General features: G+C 33.7%; 1 pseudogene; it reads right to left on the reverse strand.

Moving 5' to 3' along the window:
- Positions 1–351: 351 nt before the first annotated feature.
- On the reverse strand, positions 352–922 carry LOC101967555 (vesicle transport through interaction with t-SNAREs homolog 1B pseudogene; annotated as a pseudogene).
- Between the last annotated feature and the right edge of the window lie 19,625 nt (positions 923–20,547).

The following is a 20,547-nucleotide window of genomic DNA, read 5'->3' on the forward strand; positions in this document are numbered from 1 at the left end:
TTAATGAGAACATCTACACATTTTTACAATTGTAGTTTCTTATCTCCGTTTTGGTAACCAGTAATATTACCGTAAATATATTTTGGCGCTTGTGGTTCATGAAGTAAGATTATTATTTTATAGTACTATGTAAATTGGAAGAAGTCACTAACATCATTTATTAACTTGGTACATCAAACTGGTCTTGTTACTTTACCTTCACATTTATGTGGTCTTTCTGGCTAACCTTCCTCCTCCCAGTCTGGCTATACAGCCAATGCTTGAACCATTAGCCCACAGCAGCAGCATTATCATGGCATGACCTAACAACATTGATTTACAGTATCAAGGTTCTGGTCCATAAACCTTTTGCTATAGTGACTTCAATGTTTGCAAAAGAATTTGTGAATAACCCAGGTCTCCCAGGATGGCTAGCTCAAATAAGATGATAATGGAAAGAAGCAGCTGGTTGATTGTTACTTTCCGGACATTGGATAGAGAATCTTTCTACTTTTGCTCAAGTTTTCACTTGTGCTTCTTAGTCTGTTCTTGGTGAATTCCAACCAGCCTCCTTGTTCTCTGAGCTCTTCTATGATTCCTGAGCCAATCTGATTAGTTTTTGTGGCAATCCAATAAGAATGCTCATTCCTTAGGCTGTCTGTACCTTGCAGAATCAATGTCATTTGTGATGATAACAGATTCCTGTGCTCATTCTCTAAGTTGTATGTGCTAATTCTTCACATCTCCTTTGTCTCCAGGTGTGGCAGTCAGAGGTGTGCATCTTATCTCCTGATGCAATTTGCCAAGGTCCTTCTGTTAGTTTTGCAGATTGAACACCATGGGATTATAGAAAGATAGGGGTGAATACTGCAGCTCTCCCTCCATTTCTGTCAGTACTTCATTTGCTTTCTGGTACTTTTTAATCAAAATCTCTGTTAAACTTCTTCTCTACTCAACCTGAGCAGTTGCTCCAGGGTCCCTCATTGGTTTTCATTATGGTTACAGAGAGCTTGGGTAGATTCTCAAAATGTTCCAAGGAGACAGCAGAGGTGGTCAACGTACAAGTCAAAGTAGAGCAGCGGTCACTGAAGACTATGGGCACTGGGCCTGCACTTAGCCCAGGAAACAGCTGCCTAGACTTGAAGCTGCCACCACTGCCTCTTGTTGTTCTTTTGACAAATTACCATTAAGTTAATGACTTAGTAAAATGTAAATATGTCTTATAGCTCTGGAGGCTATTGATGAAGCTGTGTTCTATCTGTAGACTCTAAGGGACAATAAGTTCTCTTGCTTTTCCAGCTTTTGAAAACCACCTGCATTCTTTGGTTTATGGTTCCTTCCTCCATTTTCAAAGCTAAGCACAGCATTCCCAAATCTCTTTCAAACTGAATCTAATTGCCTATATCATTTAAGAAGGACCCTTGTGATTATATTGGGCTTGCTTTGATAATGCTAGATAACCTTCCCATTTCAAGATTTCTAACATATCACATCTACAAAATACCTTTGTCAAGCAAGTAAATTTCAGGACATTAAAGGTGGATATCTTAAGAGAGTTGGGAGAGAGATGATTATTCTGTCTACCACAGTGCTCATAATGGATTCAAAATTCTTCATCCATATAAGTGATGATTAGATATAATAAGTTTATTATTTTATTCACCTAATCATGACATGTATTTTTGAGTACTTTTAAGAATTCCAAGACCTATTCAGGTCATTTTGTTTAAGTGACAAATGAATATTTACTACAACATATAAAACATTTTGACATTTTACAATTTATAGTTTCCCTAATGCAACATACTATTAAAGTTAGGTGAAGATAGATTAAGTGTGTAAGCATAAACTCTTGATGACATCTCATTGATATCCATTTAATTGTTTCTGTATCCAGGGGATGTCTCTGTGAGTGCTACTTCATTATTTAATAGGTTAAGGTAGTTTGTGAGTGCTATTAAAATCAATTACTGTTTGTTCGTTTTGAAGAACACTGAGGAGAATTAACCTCCAAGTAAATTCCAAGCTGATGGTTAAATTGCTTACTGCTACAGTTATCACATCTATAGAGCATTTGTAAAAGTTCACATTGCAGTGTACAAGGAAACTATCAGCTGAATCATGACAGTATTAAAAATAAGTTGGTCATTTCTTATAACCTCCCTAATTCTCCTGGGTTCCAGAGGATCTCACTTCAGTTTTTTATTAAGTATCTATAGCTGTCAAGAAGCAACCAAAGTCTTTCAGAAAGTCGGTTAAAACATTCCAAAATTTTATGAATGCTAAATGTTAATGTTAAAATATGAATCAAGATAAATAGTCCATTAATTTCTCTGAAAACAAGCACAGAATATTCACAAATTTGTTCTCTAAGGATGATGAATTACAGTGAAGGAATAAATGGTTCAAGATAAAAAAAAAATATTTGATATTGTCTCAGATGTCATAGCCCAGTTGGCTTTTACTTTCTAGCACACTGAAACAGCTCATACCAATATAATTATTGGGGTAGTTTCTGGTAAATGATTCTGTGGATTTTATAATTTGTTTCAAATTGTTAAATGTTAAAAGAGAATATTTAGGGTTTTCTGACTTGGAAGTCTCATGACAAGAAGAAAATTGTCTCATGGCAAGAAGAACATAAACAATTTGGCAATCAAATATTCTTAGATTATTAGATAATTGAGACCACACAGTCACTTTTACACTGCAAAAATACAGATAGACAAAATACTGAAAGAGAATCACAACTTGCCAGGAGCTAAAGGAAATGCCACAGTTAGAGGCCATGCTCGCAAGGTAACTTTATAATTGACAAAAGGCTAGAGACAGTACAGATTAGTTAGAAAGACTCAAGGGTTCTAGACTTGGGGGCAGGTAAATGAAAGCTTCATTTATTGTATTTCTAGAAACTTTACCAGGTTCTCAAAGAGAAAATCTGAGATATATTCTCTTGTGCATCTGTAAGGTAAAGGGCAAAGTTAGCCACTTGAAATAAACCAAGAGCTCTCTGTTCTTCTTAGCAAGGCATACTTTGACTAAAATTATTTTTGTCAGAACCAACCAAACAGGAATTTTCAAAGCCTAATGCCAAATGCCAATGTCTCGGCTTGGCACAAGATCACCAGCCACCACACAGCTTTGTAGGTTCAAACAGCAATTCTTTATTCCCGAACTCACACCGCCTCCACACAGGTTCAGGGGCAATCTCAAATCTCCCGCACAATTCACTTCCTAAATACTTTCTCTCCAGGAGAACTCAGCGGGAACTCAGGCAGCAGGCATGCCCTACTCCCAGCAAGAATAATCTTCAACCTCTAACTTCCCTAAAACTCCTATTGTCTTAAACCGGGAACACCCTAAAGAGCGGGATACTTCCTCAAACCTGATCAGCTCTAAACCCGGATCCGCCTTGGTCCTTGAGCAAGGTCACCTTACATGCAATGTCAACAGCGAAATCCATTTAACATGGGGTACGCTGACAAGGAAATTTTGAAACGTCATTCCTACTTGAAAATGGCCCTCAGCAGCCTAACTGATTTAAGGTAAAGAATATACTCAATTCAGGCTCACTAAAAGACTAAGGCCTAATCATAAGATTACAAAACATTTCACTCACTCCACACCACACATACCATCACATCGTTAGAGGTATGGTACAATAATGGGGTTATAGCTAAGAAAAATTGAAGGCCTCAGACCCTAACCAAAGGATTTAAAATCAGCACACTACAGTGATACAGCCACATCAGTGTTTGTAGCAGCTCAATTCACAATAGCTAAGCTATGGAACCAACCTAGGTGCCCTTCAACAGAGATGAATGGATAAAGAAAATGTGGTATATATACACAATGGAATATTACTCAGCTATACAGAAAAATTAAATAATGGTATTTGAGGAATGGCTGGAACTGGAAACTATTGTGCTAAGTGAAATAATCCAATCCTCCAAAACCAAAGATTGAGTATTTGCTCTGATATGTAGGTGCCAACATACAACAAGTGGGAGGTGAAGACTAGAAGTTCACTGGATTAGACAAAGGGTAATGAAGAGAGGGGAGTGGTGATAGGAATAGGAACGACAGTAGATTGAATCAGACATAACGTTCCTATGTTCATAGATGAATATACCACCAGTAAAAAACTACATCAAGTAAAACCAGAAAAACAGGATTCTGATTAGATCCATGTATGTATAATATGTCAAAATCAACTCTACTGTCATGTATATCTGAAAAGAACAAATTAAAAAAAAATCAATAGGAATTTTTTTTTTTTAAGTTGAGACAAAAACAAGGATAGTAGAGGAAATTTTACCTTCTGAAATCTTGTGTTACTCAGCTTTTTGCTATTGTGGGCAAATGATTGAGAAAACACACATAAAGGAGGAAACTTCCTTATTTCACAGTTTTAGAGGTTTCAGTCCATGGTCAGCTGACTCCATTGCTTTAAGGCCTATGATGAGGCAGAATATTATGGTAGAAGGGTGTGGTGGAGAAAAGCTGCTTATGTCATGGTCAGGAAGCAGAGACAAGAGAGTAAGGAAGGGGCCAAGATAAGATATGACTGTCCCTCTAGTAACCTATTTCCTCCAATAAGGTTCTACCGCCTATAGATTTCAACAGCTCCCATAGCCCATAAATTTTGAACGCATCAATGGGTTAGCTCACTGAAGATGTGAGAGTCCTCCTATTTTAATCTCTTTCCACAACTCCACCTCTAAAATGCATTGGGACCCAAACCTTCAAAACATGAGCCTTGGTGATACATAAGTTAATGGATGACCTATTGTAGAATATCCATGGAATGAAATATTATTTAGGCCAAAAAGTATCCTCCTAACTGTGCTGTAAGGCCATGAAGAAACAAGGAGGAAACTCACATGATTAAGTGAAAAAAGCCGGTCTGCAATGACTAGATAGTATATGTTTCTAAGTATGTAGTTTTCTAGAAATGGAACATATAGAAATAATAAGGGGAAAGAAGAGATGAATAACAGCACTGAATATCTTTAGGGAAATAAAATTATTCATCATGATGTTTCAATGGTTCTGTATTCTGAAAGGGTTGAGGATGAAAAACTGTCTGCATCAGTGCAAACTTAAAAAACTGAACTCTAAAGTGGATGTGGGTTACAAAGAAAAATTAATCATTTAGGAAAATAATGCGTGAAAGCTGGTTAATAAAAATGAGAATTGAAAATGTTATGTATCCACTGACTATTTCTGTTTGAATAATTTTTACTAGAATTAAATATTTGTAGTTTTTCTTCTGATGTTATGTTTGCATACAATAAAATATAGCAGTTATACTGTATTTTGCCCATATTTTCAAAAATTCTTGCACATGCCAGGCATGGTGGCACACACTTATAATCCCAGTGACTTGTGAAGCTGAGACAATAGAATTTAGAAGTTGAAAACGAGCCTCAGCAACTTAGTGTGATGCTTGACAATTTAGTGAGAACCTATTTTTAAATAAATAAATACATAAAAAGGTCTGGGGTCTCTTATTTTTCCAAATGAATTTCATGATTGCTTTTTCCTATTTCTATGAGGAATGACAATTGGATTTTAATTGGAATCATATTTAATCTGTTTAGCGCCTTGGGTAGTATGGCCATTTTGGCAATATTAATTTTGCCTATCCAAGATCATGGGAGATTTTTTCATCTTCTAAAGTCTTTTTCAAATTCTTTCTTTAGTGTTCTGTAGTTTTCATTGTAGAAGTCTTTCACCTTTTTTTTGGTTGTTTCTCAAGTATTTTATTTTATTTGAAGTTATTGTGAATGGCATAGTTTTCCTAATTCTCTTTAAGAGGATTTATCATTGATGTATAGAAATGCATTTAATTTATGGGTGTTGAATTTGTATCCTGCTCCTTTGCTGAATTAATTTATTAATTCTAGAAATTTTCTGGTGGAGTTTTTTGGATCCTCTAACTATGGAATCTTATTGTCAGCAAATAGTGGTAGTTTAATTTTTCTTTTTCTATTTGTATTCCTTTAATTTTTTTCATTTGTATATTTCTCTGTATAGAGTTTCAAAGACTATGTTTAATAGAAGTGGTGAGAGAGGGCATCCCTGTCCTGTTTAGTTTTTAGAGGGAATGCTTCCAAGTTTTTGCCACTTAGAATGATGCTGGCCTTGGATTTAGCATAGATAGCTTTTACAATGTTGAGGTATGTTCCTACTATCCCTAGTTTTCTAGAGTTTTGAACATGAAAGGGTGCTATATTTTGTCAGATACTTTCTCTTCATCAATTGACACAATCATATAATTCTTATCTTTCAGTCTATTGATATGGTGGATTATATTTGTTGATTTCTCTATGTTGAACCAGACTTGCATCCCTGGAATGAACCCCACTTAATCACTATGTGCCGCAGTCTGGCTGGCCACAAAATCATGAGCCACTCACAGCCTTGTAGATTCAAACAGCAATTCTTTATTCCCGAACTCACCCCGACACTCTACACACGTTCTGGGTAAAATCCACGTTCTGGGCAAAATTCACATACTCCACCAGACTCTGAATCCCAAATACTCTCTGAATCCGAGGAGAACTCAACAGGAACTCAAGGCGCCTGAGGCAGCAGGATACGCCCTATTCCCAGCAGGGTGCACCTTAAACCTGGATCTGCCCTGGTCCTTGAGCAAGGTCACCTTACATGCAATGTCACTGCAAATGACCTGAGTCTAAGACAAGCCCATTTCCACAATGGAGAGTCCTTCCTCTAAGCAACAAGGGGTAGGCTGACAAGAAAAATATTCGACGTCATTCCTACTTGGCAATTGCTCTCAGCAACTATGTATTCATATGCAATTTGCCAGAATTTTATTGAGAATTTTTTACATCAATGTTCATCAGGGATGTTAGTCTAAAATTTTCTTTCTTTGATGTGTTGCTGCCTGGTTTTGGTATAAGGATGATATTAGCTGCATAGAATGAGTTTGGAAGGGTTCCTTACTTTTCCATTTCATGGAATAATTTGAGAAGTATATGTACTAATTCTTCTTTACAGATTTTCTTGGTTGGTAGGTTTTTAATGGGGTCTTCTATTTCCTTGCTTGAAATTGATCTGTTTAAATTGTGTATGTTCTCTTGACTCAGTTTGGGTGGATTATATGCCTCTAGAAATTTTTCAGTGTCTTTGAGTTTTTCTATTTAACTGGAGTATAAATTTTCAAAATAGTGTCTGCCATGATATTTCCTTGTTCATCACAAATTTTAGTGACTTGAGTTTTCTCCTTCCTTCTTTTCATTGGAATGGCTAAGGATTTATCAATTTTATTTGTTCAAATAACCAGCTTTTATTTTGTCAATTTTTTAAATTGTTTCTTTTGTTTAAATTTCATTGATTTCCACCCTGATTTTGTTTGTTCTTCTAGGGCTTTGAGATGTAATGTCAGGTTGTTTATTTGTTGACCTTTTCTTCTTTTAATGAGTGAGGTTAATGCAATTCACTTGGAAAAATAAGCAAGCCAGAATAGCCAAAGCCATCCTTGGCAAGAAGACTGAAGCAGGAGGCATCACAATACCAGACCTTAAACTATATTACAAGCTCTGGTAAACAAACAAACAAACAAACAGACCAAAAAAAAACCCCAAAAAATCCAACATGATATTGACACCAAAATAGGCATGTAGACCACCAATGATACAGAGTAGAAGACACAGAGACAAAATCTACATAAATACAGTTATTTAATACTAGATAAAGGTGCTGAAAACATACATTGTAGAAAATATAGTCTCTTTAAAAAAATGGTGCTGTAAGAACTGGAAATCCATATGCAGCAAAATGAAACTAAACCCTTATCTCTCATCACACAAAACTCAACTCAAAGTGGATCAAGGACTTAGGAATTAGACCAGAGACTCTATGCCTAATAGGAGAAAAAGTAGGCCCAAATCTTCATCACGTTGGATTAGGCCCTAACTTCCTTAACAAGACTCCTAAAGCACAAGAAATAAAATCAAGAATTAATAAATGGTATAGAACAGAACTAAAAAGCTTCTTCTCAGCAAAAGAAACAATCAATGAAATGAAAAGGGAGCCTACATTTTGGGAGCAAATTTTTGGCACAGGCACATCGGATAGAGCACTAATCTCCAGGATACATTAGAACAAACAAACAAAAGACCCTCATAAAAACTTCACACCAAAAAAAAAAAAAAAAAAAACACCAAAAAACCCCAAACAAAAAAAAAACCAATCAATAAATGGACTAAGAAGATGATACACATTATATCAACAAGTATATAAAAAAGTGTTCAACATCTCTAGTGATTAGAGAGATGCAAATCAAAAAAACTCTATGATTTCAACTCAAACCAGTCCAAATGGCAGTTATCAACAATACAGACAATGATAAATGTTGTTGAGGATGTGGGCGAAAAAACACACTCATACATTGCTGGTAGGACTGCAATTGGTGCAGCCACTCTGGAAAGCAGTATAGAGATTCCTTAGAAATCTTGGAATGGAACCACTGTTTGACCCAGTGGTTCCTTGGTCAACTTCCTTGGTCAACTTCCAAAAAACTTAAAAATCAGCATACTATAGTAACACAGTCACATCAAATGTTTATAGCAGCTCAATTCACAATAGCCAAACCGTGGAAGTAGCTTAGATGCCCTCCAATAGATGGACAAATAACTGTGGTATATATACAAATAGAATATTACTCAGCATTAAAATAGAATAAAATTATGGCATTTGCAGATAAATCAATAGAGTTGGAGAACATCATGCTAAGTGAATAAGCCAATCCCCCAAAACCAAAGGCCGAATGTTCTCTGATAAGTGGATGCTAATCCATAATAAGGGGGACATGGGAAAAATAGAGGAACTTTGATGGGGCCTAGGTGAGGGTGAGGTGGGTGGGGGCACTGGAGCAGGAAAGATAGTGGAATGAGATACTTTATGTACAACCAGAGAAATGAAAAGTTGTGCTGCAATTGTGTACAATGAAACAAAATGCATTTTGCTGTCATATAAACCTAACTAATATAAACCTAACTAAAATAAATAACTTAATAAAAATATTTAAAAAATAAAGAAATAGAAATTGAGAGTCAAAGAAACAGAGAAAACATTGTATTTTTAACCTTAAGTTTGATGAGGAGTAAATAGTCATGGAGAAGTGTGATTGGTAATAATTTTACATGTTTGTTTTGTTTCACTTGTTCTGAAAAAAACAAAGGGGGGGCAGGGCTGGAGATGTGGCTCAGTCTTAAAGAGCCCCTGAGTTATATTCCCAGTACAAAACAACAAAAAAAATCTTGCATGTGAGTAAACCAACTACAACCAAAATACTTATGATTACACCTACCTTAGAGAGTTTAATCCCTTTCCCAATCAATGTGTTTTCTCATGTCTCCAGGGGCAACCCTGTTCTAATATTATCTGGAATGGATAATTACATTCTATAATTTCAAACAAATTGGATCAGAAAGAATATATTAAGACATTTACTTAGAATTGTGTTTTAGATGATTCATGTTGTGTGTATTTTACCAAATCATTAATTTTTTATTACTTAATTGTATTTCATTTTGTGGATATAGCACTATTTTTAATCCATTCTCCTTTGGATGAATATGGAAAGTATTTGAAGATTTTCACTATTCCAAAGGCAGTGGGCACAGGGGTTGAGAAGCTGCTCTTTTGCAAAATTTTTATAATCATAAATTTTTATATCACTTGTGTAAATAAAGAGAATATAATTTGGGGGTTATATGGTAGATTTATACTTAGATATATGAGAAACTTACAGAAGAGTATCCAAATTTGTGGTATAGACAAATTACAATTGTTTTAACATGCATTTTCTTGATTACTAACAATGTTTTAACCTGGTTTCATATAGGTAATATAAGAAGTAAAGCTGTGGTCTGTTTGAATGTGTCATTAAAATTTATAACATTCTATTTCCTCCGTGTAAGAGAACTTTTATACTGTTTATTAGGATAATATATATATTTCCTCATACAAAATATATATATAAATAAACTAGACTAAGGACAAAATTACCGAAAGTTGTCTAGCATCTCAGGGTTGGAGAACATTTAAAAGTGTGATCATTATCAATATTTCCAAACAAATCTTCCTATGCATTCTAGAAGACTACTGAGCTGATCCACATCAACTAGAAAAGGAAAGTGAAAATAATGAGAATCAAGTTGAAAGCCAATTGATATCAAGTCAAGAGAAAATGAAAAATGAATCATATGTTGAAACGTTAATAAGACTACTCTTGCCAAAGTTGACAGATCAAATGAAAACTTAAATATCTATATTTTCAAAAATAATAAAGATATTTTACTGATGCTTTTTCTTAATAGAATTACCAGATACAATATTTCTTAATAAAACCTGGTAAATTTAAATTAATTTAAAATTTCAATTATGTATTAACTGAAGCTTTTTTCTGCTTAAAATTGCCAAGCTGTACCCACAAAAAGAACTATTTATAGAAAAGACTCTTCAATGTATGTCTTTGAGGTCTTAGTTGAAGAGCAATTGGCTATAGATTTGTAAATTTATTTCTGAGTTTTCTATCATGTGTCATTGGCCTATGATAGTTCTTTTTGGTTATTACATGCTTTGTTTTGGTTATTACAGTTTTGAAGTATGTTTCAAGGTTAGGTATTATGTTGCCTACAGATTTGTCCTTCTAATACCTGATTTTTAAATCTCATTTATCTTTATTATTTTCACTGACTGGGTTCTTTGGTGGTTCCATACAAATATTAAGGTTATTTTTTTTCTATTTCTGTGAAGAATGTCATTGAAATCAACTAATGAGTCCATTGATTAATTAATAAAGAAAATGTGGTGTATATAAAGATAATTCATCCATGAAGAAGAATGAAATCCTATCTTTGTGGCAACATGGATGGAACTAGGATAGCATTTCAAGTGAAATAAACCAAACACTGAAAGACAAATACCATGTTTTCTCACTCATATGTAAAAGCAAATTAAAAAAAAAGGTTTCATAGAAGTAGTGAGTAGAATATTGGTTTCTAGAGGTGAGGAAGTATGGAGAGGTGAAATAGAGAACAATTAGATAACACCAATTATTAACACACAGTTAGATAAGAGGAATAAGTTTTATTTTCTACAGCTACAGAATTGTAAAGTGACTGTGGTTTGTGATCATTTATTATACCTTATAAATAACTAGAAAAAATTTGAACATTTGCAACATAATAAAATGTTAAATGTTTAAGAAGACAGAAATAATAATGTTAATTTGATCATATACATTACTTACATGTAATGAATATATATTGAAATATTATGTTGCACTCAAAAAATACTATAAGTGCTTGTCAATAAAAAATTTAAATAATAATACTTCATTGTTTACTTAAAATTTCCAATAAAAATATTTTAAATTGAGTGTGGTGATGGTTGCACAGTCTGAATACACTTAAAGACATTACGTTTTACATTTTAAATGAGAATTGTCTGGCATGTCAATTATATCTCAGTAAAGTTGCTAAAAAAAAAAAAAAGAATGAGCTTCTCAAACATGGTACTCAGAAGGCTGCCAGAAAGATCAAGGTATCACAGTATAAACATTATTATGTTAACTCTTTCCAGAGCCCCATTTGTATTCTAAGTTTTAGGACAAGTTTTAAATTCAAATTTGAAATGAGAATTATAGGAAATCAAACATACTAACAATATGGCAAAAGTGACAAGTTTGGATCATCAATATACTTGTATAGAGTATTTAGTTTGCAGTGTCTGTTATAGCTCATGATTCCCTCAAAACACACACACACACACACACACACACACACACATATACACACACACACAGCACACAAATATCTTATACAGGTTATTATGCTCCAACTATGTGGTTACTTCATAATTACAAATTACTTTCAAGTGAAAATCAAGAGTAATAGTATATATATATCTAGAGAGAGAGAGAGAGAGAGAGAGAGAGAGAGAGAGAGAGAGAGAGAAAATTTATCTTACAATATTTAAAATATCTTGGGTATTTAAAATATGTATTTTATACATGGGGGGGAAATAAGTAAAAGTTAATAAATGAGTACTGAGCCCTAGTTAGAATGGGACTAAGAAATTTTGGTGTGCTATCGCACAACAGGGTGACTATACATAACAATAATGTACTGCACATTTCAAAAGCTAGAAGAAATATTTTTAAGTTTTCCTCATACGAAAAAGTCAAATGTTTGAAGAGTTAAATATATTTAATGAGATTTAAACTTTATTAATATATGTTGGAACATTTTATGTACTGTTAGAAGTTACATATGAGGTTGTACAAAAGCACATGTGTGAGATGCAGGAATGCTCAGGGGTGGCATTCTTATAGCATAAGAATTGTAACCTAATCAGTGGATTAATTCACTGATATGGGTTAACTAGGTGGTAACTCTAGGCTGTTTGGGTTTGGCTGGAGGAAGTAGGTTACTGTGAGTGTGTCTTTGTGTTTTATATTTCGTACATGGCAAGTGGAGCTCCCTCTCCTTTTCCTGGTTGCTATGTCCTGAACTGCCTCCCTCTGTCTCACACCCTTCCCAGAGCTATAGAGTCAGCAGACCATGGGCTGAACCTCAGAAACCATGAGCCAAAAGAAATTTTTCTTCCTCTAAGTTGTTCTCATTAGGATTTCTGGTCACAGCAATTCTAAGATGACTAAAACAGTACTTCATTCAATACGTACACTTTTTAAATATTTTTATGTATTAGCTAAAAATAAAAGTGAAGTAGCATTGTAATAACCTAAAAATGTATTTCAATACATAAGTTGAAACCATTCCCATGCATTGATGTACGTAACAAAGATTGTACATACATGCATTCTTGTGAAAACATTTTTATATATTAAAAATAAGGAAATGAATCATCTACCTAGCATGTTTGAATTTCTTCTCCAGTATAGAGTAACATCATCATTGGATTCAATCTGGAAAGTGAAAAAGCTGGGAGTAATAAATTGCTTATACCAACACACATCACGTGCAAAAGGTTAATTGAATTGCCCCATCATTAATTCAGAAAACAAATCGGTAATACTAATCTCAAAACATTAGACCTAAGTCAAAGTTCTTTTTCTTTTTAGCTCATCTCAATTTGTGTAGTTACATTAGTTATGATAGTTTTAGCTCTATTAATGATGAACATTTAAAAGATTAATTTATTTTAAAAATTAAATGTTCTTTGACCTCTTAAAGGAGCATGTTATGTTCACAACATTGCAAATGAAATTCAGATATGCTTTCAATCACTTAATATGATTAAAGAGCAACACTTATTCAAGGATGGGGGCAATTTGTTGATTTAGTTTATATGCAAAGGCCTTCATCCAGACCCAGGAAGCTCTGATAGAAAAGTGTGCTAAATCCAATAAAAAATATGTGACAATTATAATACTGGCTGAGTCTAGTCTCCCAAAGACAGAACAACAAATTCTTAAACAAAACAAAACAAAACAAAACAAAAAAACAAGTACTAGTCACAAATTTTAACTCTGTAACTACTCTTGGGATATTCCTAAATTTTCTTTGTCTTTTAATAGTTGTTCTTTCCATATTATTCTTTATGTATTTCATTTTATAATTTTATTCAGTTCTATAAATAGAAGTATCCTCTAAAATTTTCACTTTAATGTGTAAGATTTGAAATATGTATATTACTGCAGGGAATGTATGTGTTTTTAAGATTAATGATTCTCTGTCTTCACATTCCTCATTAACAGGTTTCTGGTCATACTACTACTTATAGTTCCAGTGTTTACTACAAGGATGAACACTTAGGGATTATTTTCAAATGCATATATTAATATAATTATAAATCAAATAAATATATTAACATATTAATAAGTCAAAAATATACATAAATAGCAAGTAAAAAGTTTTTCATGTGTAGCAATTTGTCGCCCACATCCTATGCGGGCAACAGAGTTAGGGTCACTCTACATGACGGCACAAATACAAAATACCTTTTTGGGGGGTCAGGGAAGGCTTTGCAACCTCAAAAGTCATCTCCCACTCTGGCAGGCAAGAGGAGCAAGGGAGGCAAGAGGGAAGAGAGCGAGCACGTTCTAATCCCCCCGCTATTTATTGGGGGAGAAGACATTCGAAAGAATATTCCACCCAAATAAGGCAAAAAGTAGGGTTTCAAGAGGTGGAGTCTTGCTTGGTGATGTCTTGTGGTCAGCAGATTGATTGACATCTTGGCAAGTCACACCCATCTCAGGTGCTGTGTGGGAACACAGGCAGAGTGAGAGGAAAGGCATTTTTGTGTCACATAGCCCAATCATCGCACAAGGCCAGACCAGTCCCCTCATATGCTCAAATGTGCATAGCTCTCACACACAGTCCATGGATGTCTCATGACACCAATATCTAGAATGCTCAGGACTACTTTGCTGACCATCTCAGTAAAATGGCCTCCTCACCATAATATTTTCAAAGTGCATGTTCATATACCATAATTGCTAATAGAAATTACATGAATGTCCCAGGTTAATCTCAAACTTGAAATTATACCAACTAAAACACATTATTTTTTCTTCAACTATGCTGAATTCTTCAGTCTGACTAGTGTTAAATCTCTAGGCACTGTATACACCTTTGACTATGGCCCTAACTATGTGTTTCCCAACTACTGCCTAATTTATTCCCTTTAACACTAAAGTTTCCAGGCTTCATTAAATGGTGACTTAGGAGAGAAAAGCAAAGTCTTGTTTGTATACTGTTGGTGAAAATGTAGATTGATAGAAACAGTATAGAAAACAGTATAGAAATTTCTAGAGAATTTAGAAGCAGAGCTACGATTTGGTCCAGAAATTCTTCTTCTGAGTTTACGCACCCCAAAATGAAATTACTACCTTCTAAAGATATCTATACTTTAATGTCAATCAAAGTACTATGAACAAAAGTCAAGACATGGAAACAAAATTATATGTTCACTAATGGACTAATTGGTAAAGAAGGATGTGATATATACAAACAGTGGACTATTATGCAGCCTTAAAAGGTATGAGATGCCACCAGTTGCCATAAGAATGAATGAACATAGAGGGCACTAGGATAAATTAAATAAGTCAAACCCCAGAAAGAAAAAAAAATGCATGATCAAACTTATACTTAGAATCTTAAAAAAAATCAAGTAGTGAAAAATAAAGTGTTTGGCAGGGCCAATGGTAGGGGAAATGGTGAGAATGAGTCATAAGAACAAAGTTTCAAATAGGCAGATGAACAAGTTTTAGATCTTAAGCATAGTATGAAGACTATAGGTAATAAAACTGTGCTATATATGGAATTGATGCAGAATGAGCAGATTTTAGCTGCTCTTGCCAGTCAGATAAAAAAGGGTAATTATGTAAGATGATGGATATATTAATTTGCTACACTATAGTAACTTTTTTACTTTCTATATGTACACACAACATCATGCATGCTCTATACATTAATCATACACAATAACACTTATTTTTAAAAAGATGATGATTTGGCTTTTATAACTTGTCCTATTTTAATTTAAGCCATTATTTCTTTATCCCATGTTTATCTATTTACAGGGGCCACCATGGTCCCTAACATGTCCTATAGACTTCCATATCTAAACCTTTTCTATAATTGTCCTTCCTCAATGAAAAATTTCTCTCCTCATCTCATACCTTCAATTTACACTCATTTGTCTCCGTCCCTAGGTCAAATGCTATTGTCTCATCTGGCCATTCCTCCCTTCAAGAGTACATCTAGTCATAGCTATGCAGGTAATACACTCCAAATCAGGAATGCATACATTACTTGTATTACAAAGACAAAAAGAAGTCAAATCCTTGACCAGTTTATTCTTAGTTTATTAAGATGACATATGCAAATATAAAACTTAAATGCAAACCTTATGTTTTATCATATAATTAGATATTATTTTAATAGATGATAGAGTAAATCTGAACAGGAACACAGACTTATTACCCAGTCAACAGACTTTTGTTAATTTCAGCAATTCCTTGATATATCACAATAACATTTTCTACACAAGTTGACCTTACTCACATCACCTTATAGAAACTGAACAGCTGAGATATCAACAATGAAGATTATATATGAAAATCTACAGGAACTGATCACCTGAGAGAAAATAGGAGTGGGAATGAGATCAAGAGGAGGAAGGAGAGGAGAGGGAGATGGAGAAAAGCAACACAGAGTTTTGCTCAATAAAAATTAGACATTGTATAGCAAATGGATGAATTAGTCAGTGATGAAGATCAAACAAAAGGAAGTTTCAGTAAAAACAAAAAATAATAATTCCCAAAGAAGGATGATTTATATTATTAGAATAATGTTTCCTGAGTACTCAAAATAGGACAGAGAAGAGAGAAGTATGATTGGCAGTCCTGACCAAAAAAAACAAAAAAATCCCTGACTTCTAGGAATTTAAAATTCAGAAGGAAAACAGAGGCTAGGTTGATTTTACAGAGTAACAAATTTTCCTGATATTATAAGGGAGAAAGAATCATTTGCAATTGTGTATACTTACTATAAAAATAGATTCTTCAATTTTATCAAACAAACCCTTCATGTAAGCATTTATATAACAAAATGGATTGAAGAGAATACTTCTAATCATAGGCTTCTCAGATATGTTTTAGGTCTTCCCTGCCTATTGATGGCTTCTCTAAAAGTATCCCATGACACACTGTGTAATTCAGGAATGTGTGTGTGTGTGTGTGTGTGTGTATGTGTATGCCCATATATATGTACATATTTGTGTATATATGTATATGTGTGTGTGTGTTTGTGTGTGTGTGTTCCTGTGTGTAGTATCTGTGGCTCACTATTTTGGGAAAATCCATGGGTTTAGTTAAAAAATAATTAGAATAGCTAATAAAAAATAAAAGATAATTGTTGAACTCTTTTTGGAATAATTTGCAAAGCAATATGTGTGAGTGTGGGTGTAATTACCTAATAAATAGGTACTAACCTAGATATATATTTTGTTGGAATAATTGAGTCAACAATTATACTCTTAGCCTCTTGGAAATAAAATTAAATTCATGGGTAATTAAGTAAATGGCTTAGTTTTATTATAATATTTCCTATACAATAATATTATCAGTTCTATTGAAGAAATTGCAGAGTTTAGAAAAATTTCTCAGTTAATATTTATTCATCTATAGTTTGAGATTGAAAATACCTAGCTTATAGTATGAATTGTGGGTTTAGATTTATAGTAAAACCAAAACTGGAAATAAACAATTTCTTCATGTAGTTTACTTTCTACAGTAATTATTCCCTACCCTACAATAATTTAATTTATTCTCACTTTAATACATCTTTATACTGAGAGTTATCTCCTGTTTATATTATAATAGTAAATTATTAGAAAGTTTAGAAGTGTTCTCTCAGTTTTCCAGTTTATATGGATTAATATTTCATCTCAATTTTAACAGGTCGTATTTGTACTTAATCCTTCTAAATAGAAATTAATAAAAATCATATAAAAATTTATTGGAGCATATATTTTGGCAAATTTCTTTGTAACAGATCTGTGATACTTGAATACCATTCTCTCCTGTTATAATAACACATTCATGTCAATGTGTAGGATATAGAAATTCACTTATGTATTAATGCAATTAAAATACACTGATTGTCTCTCCCACCAACTCATCACTATATTAACATAATAACTTAGTGATAGTATGGTTAGCCAATAGATTGATATCCAAATGTTCTTTAAGATTGATTCAAATTGAAAGAGGTAGTCCAGTTAGAGAATTATTATATAAAAAGATAATAGGAGAAAGGTTTTTTTTTTCCACCTTTGGCATGCCAAAATTCATTGTGTTCTATAAATATCATTCATTCATTGTGTTCTATAAATATCAACTATGACTAACTATGGTTAGTCATAGTTGATATTTATAGAACACAATGAATCATGCACTTAACATTCATGTTTATCAAGACCCTATATATGTAGGTGCTATTAGCACATCTGGAAACTAAGATTGACGAAGAATTTACATAATGTATTCATAACCACACAGGTACGTGTGTCTGGGCTTGCTTTTTACAGATCCCTAGTTATTGAGCTAATACCAAATGCAGAGGTTAGCAGTAATGAGGATCAGAATAGAGTGCAGTTGATGCATTTTTCAGGTAAATATCCACCCTTTCTGTTTTAGAGTTGTGGAGAATTTTTAACCCGTTTGTTAAAGAAAAATACATTCAAAATGCCCTATGAGGGGCTCATCCTGTCGTGACCCCAGAAACTTTCTTTCACAGTTCATGCACAGGTACTAAGCACCTCATGCCCTCAGCCAAATTACAATTCTCAAACTAATCTATTTTTCTTAAAGACAGGACTTAAGAAAAAAAATCTTTTAAAGGAATTAGTCATTTATTGATTAAATCCCAGGATTTAACTTTCTTATTTAGCCAACTGGGATTCTACATTATTCTTTGTATTGAGGACTGTTGTATGCTTCTCATACAATATTCCCAGAATGGATTTTTATTACATGCTTCAATGTAGAACCAAGCTTAGTACTCATTCTGGGGTTCATTACACTTCCTATATTTGTAATTACCTTTAGTGTAACAGCAGTGATTTGCCTTGTTCAGTTGAATATATTCTGTCATTTTAACCTGTTGCTATATTTCCATCTCAACAAAGTCCTAGATAATGGGTAAATGCCAGTTCTTTCATACATGTTTCTTATCATTCTTATTATTCTATGAGTAAACTCCCTGTCTCACTAACAAAATTGGGAAAATCAAGCCCAAGGGACTAAGCATATTATAGACACTATGTTTAAAAGTGTTTTGTGTGTTATAATGCATTGCCATTTCTGTTATACATTCCTATTCAGCATGAACAGATGAAAAACTGCACAAAATATGCGAAGCAAATGATTTTTAGGTGTTGGCCAGACATTGGCGTAGTCCCTAAAAAAGGCAATCCATCCAGTAAAACTCAGGTTCCAGCTGGTGTTTTGTCCAGGCCAACCTTATTGACACTAGCACAGAGAAGAAGAGACAAAACATGAACAAAAAGTTATATTTTGCTGTGGAAGCAGAATGATATTTGGAGCTACTGAAGCAGAATTTGTAGAGTGGTTTATAAGAAAGAATCTAAACAAAGAACATGGAGGCTCCAGAAAACTGTGTAGAATTACTTATAGGTTTTTGGTAAAAGGCTGTGATAAACATTCATAAAAAGAAACTATGTAAGACAGAGCAGATATCATCTGTTATTTGGATGGGGGGTGAAGATAAGTAACAGTTAATCCATATGCTTAGAAATACTGCAAGCTTGATTCAGCTACAGTAGAGAGACCTCACAGAGTCCTTGGGCATTCAGTTGTGATCAATCAATTCCTTGGCATATAAAACTATTTTTTTCTAGAAGCAAAATAATAGACTTAATCACAAAGCTGAATTGTATAGGTTATTGATCTCAGCAAATTTGTATATCATTAAAGACTATGGTAGGGGTTATTATATCACAGCATTATATTAAGCGCAGTGAGTGTACCCTGGCTCCTGGTTTAGTCCGGTAATTATAGGTGTGTGTATCCTTGAGAACTTCTGTGTAATTCAATTTTAGCCAATTATAGGTTTTAAAAAATTGATATTAAATAACCCATGTGCTCATTTATTCTGTATGTTTTTGTCTCAATTCTCATTTTGCTAATTTACATTGTTTCCCATACTTGATGAGATAAGCACTGTTATTTTACGGTTATTTAAATATAAGTTGCTCTTTATCATGATGAAATGATTTAAATTCATTTACTATTTTTGTACATGTAGAATCTAATGGTTGCCACATTTTTTTTTAACCAAGTCAGCTTTCATTTCTCTCTTATATCCTGCTATTTTTAGTTTTTTACCTTTGAGGAAGCACTGTGCCATACTCTATCAAAAAAACAAAACAAAAAATAAATAAAGCCACATGTGCTGTGAGCCATCTTAGAAAAAGTTTATCTTCCTAATTAATGATGAAGTAGCAGGAAAAAAGAAGAAAAACACAATAGAAATGACAAGCAATGACAAAGTCTCTGTGTACATTTTTAAGTAAATGTCACTTAGGGAGCTACAGCAGACCTTTCATAATCAGAAGCTCCAGCCCGAGAAATGAGGTCATTTTAGCAAGAATGGTGAAAGGTGCACCTTATGTGGCATCTTTGACACTATGAAATGATCAATCCTCAATAGCCAATTTCTAGTATGATGTGAAGAAAGAACCTTGATAGTAGCCCAGTGTATGTATATCCTCTTCCTTGAAATTAATGGTATCTAAATGAAACTGATGTTTATAATAAAGAGACAATAAGCAAAATATCTCAAGAGAAATTAACTATTCTGAATGGTAGTTTGGTCACATAGTTGTTTTTTTTTTTTTTAATTTAAATTTTTGATGGTGCTGGGGATTGAACCTAGGGCCTTATGCATATGAGGCAAGCACTCTACCAATTGAACTGTATCCCCAGCTCCCTGGTTGCATAGCTTCTAATAAGATGTTTTAGGGGGTGATTACTAAGTGAAG

This window comes from Ictidomys tridecemlineatus, chromosome 2 (genome assembly GCF_052094955.1).
Source record: "Ictidomys tridecemlineatus isolate mIctTri1 chromosome 2, mIctTri1.hap1, whole genome shotgun sequence".
In the NCBI taxonomy this organism is placed as follows: Eukaryota; Metazoa; Chordata; class Mammalia; order Rodentia; family Sciuridae; genus Ictidomys; species Ictidomys tridecemlineatus.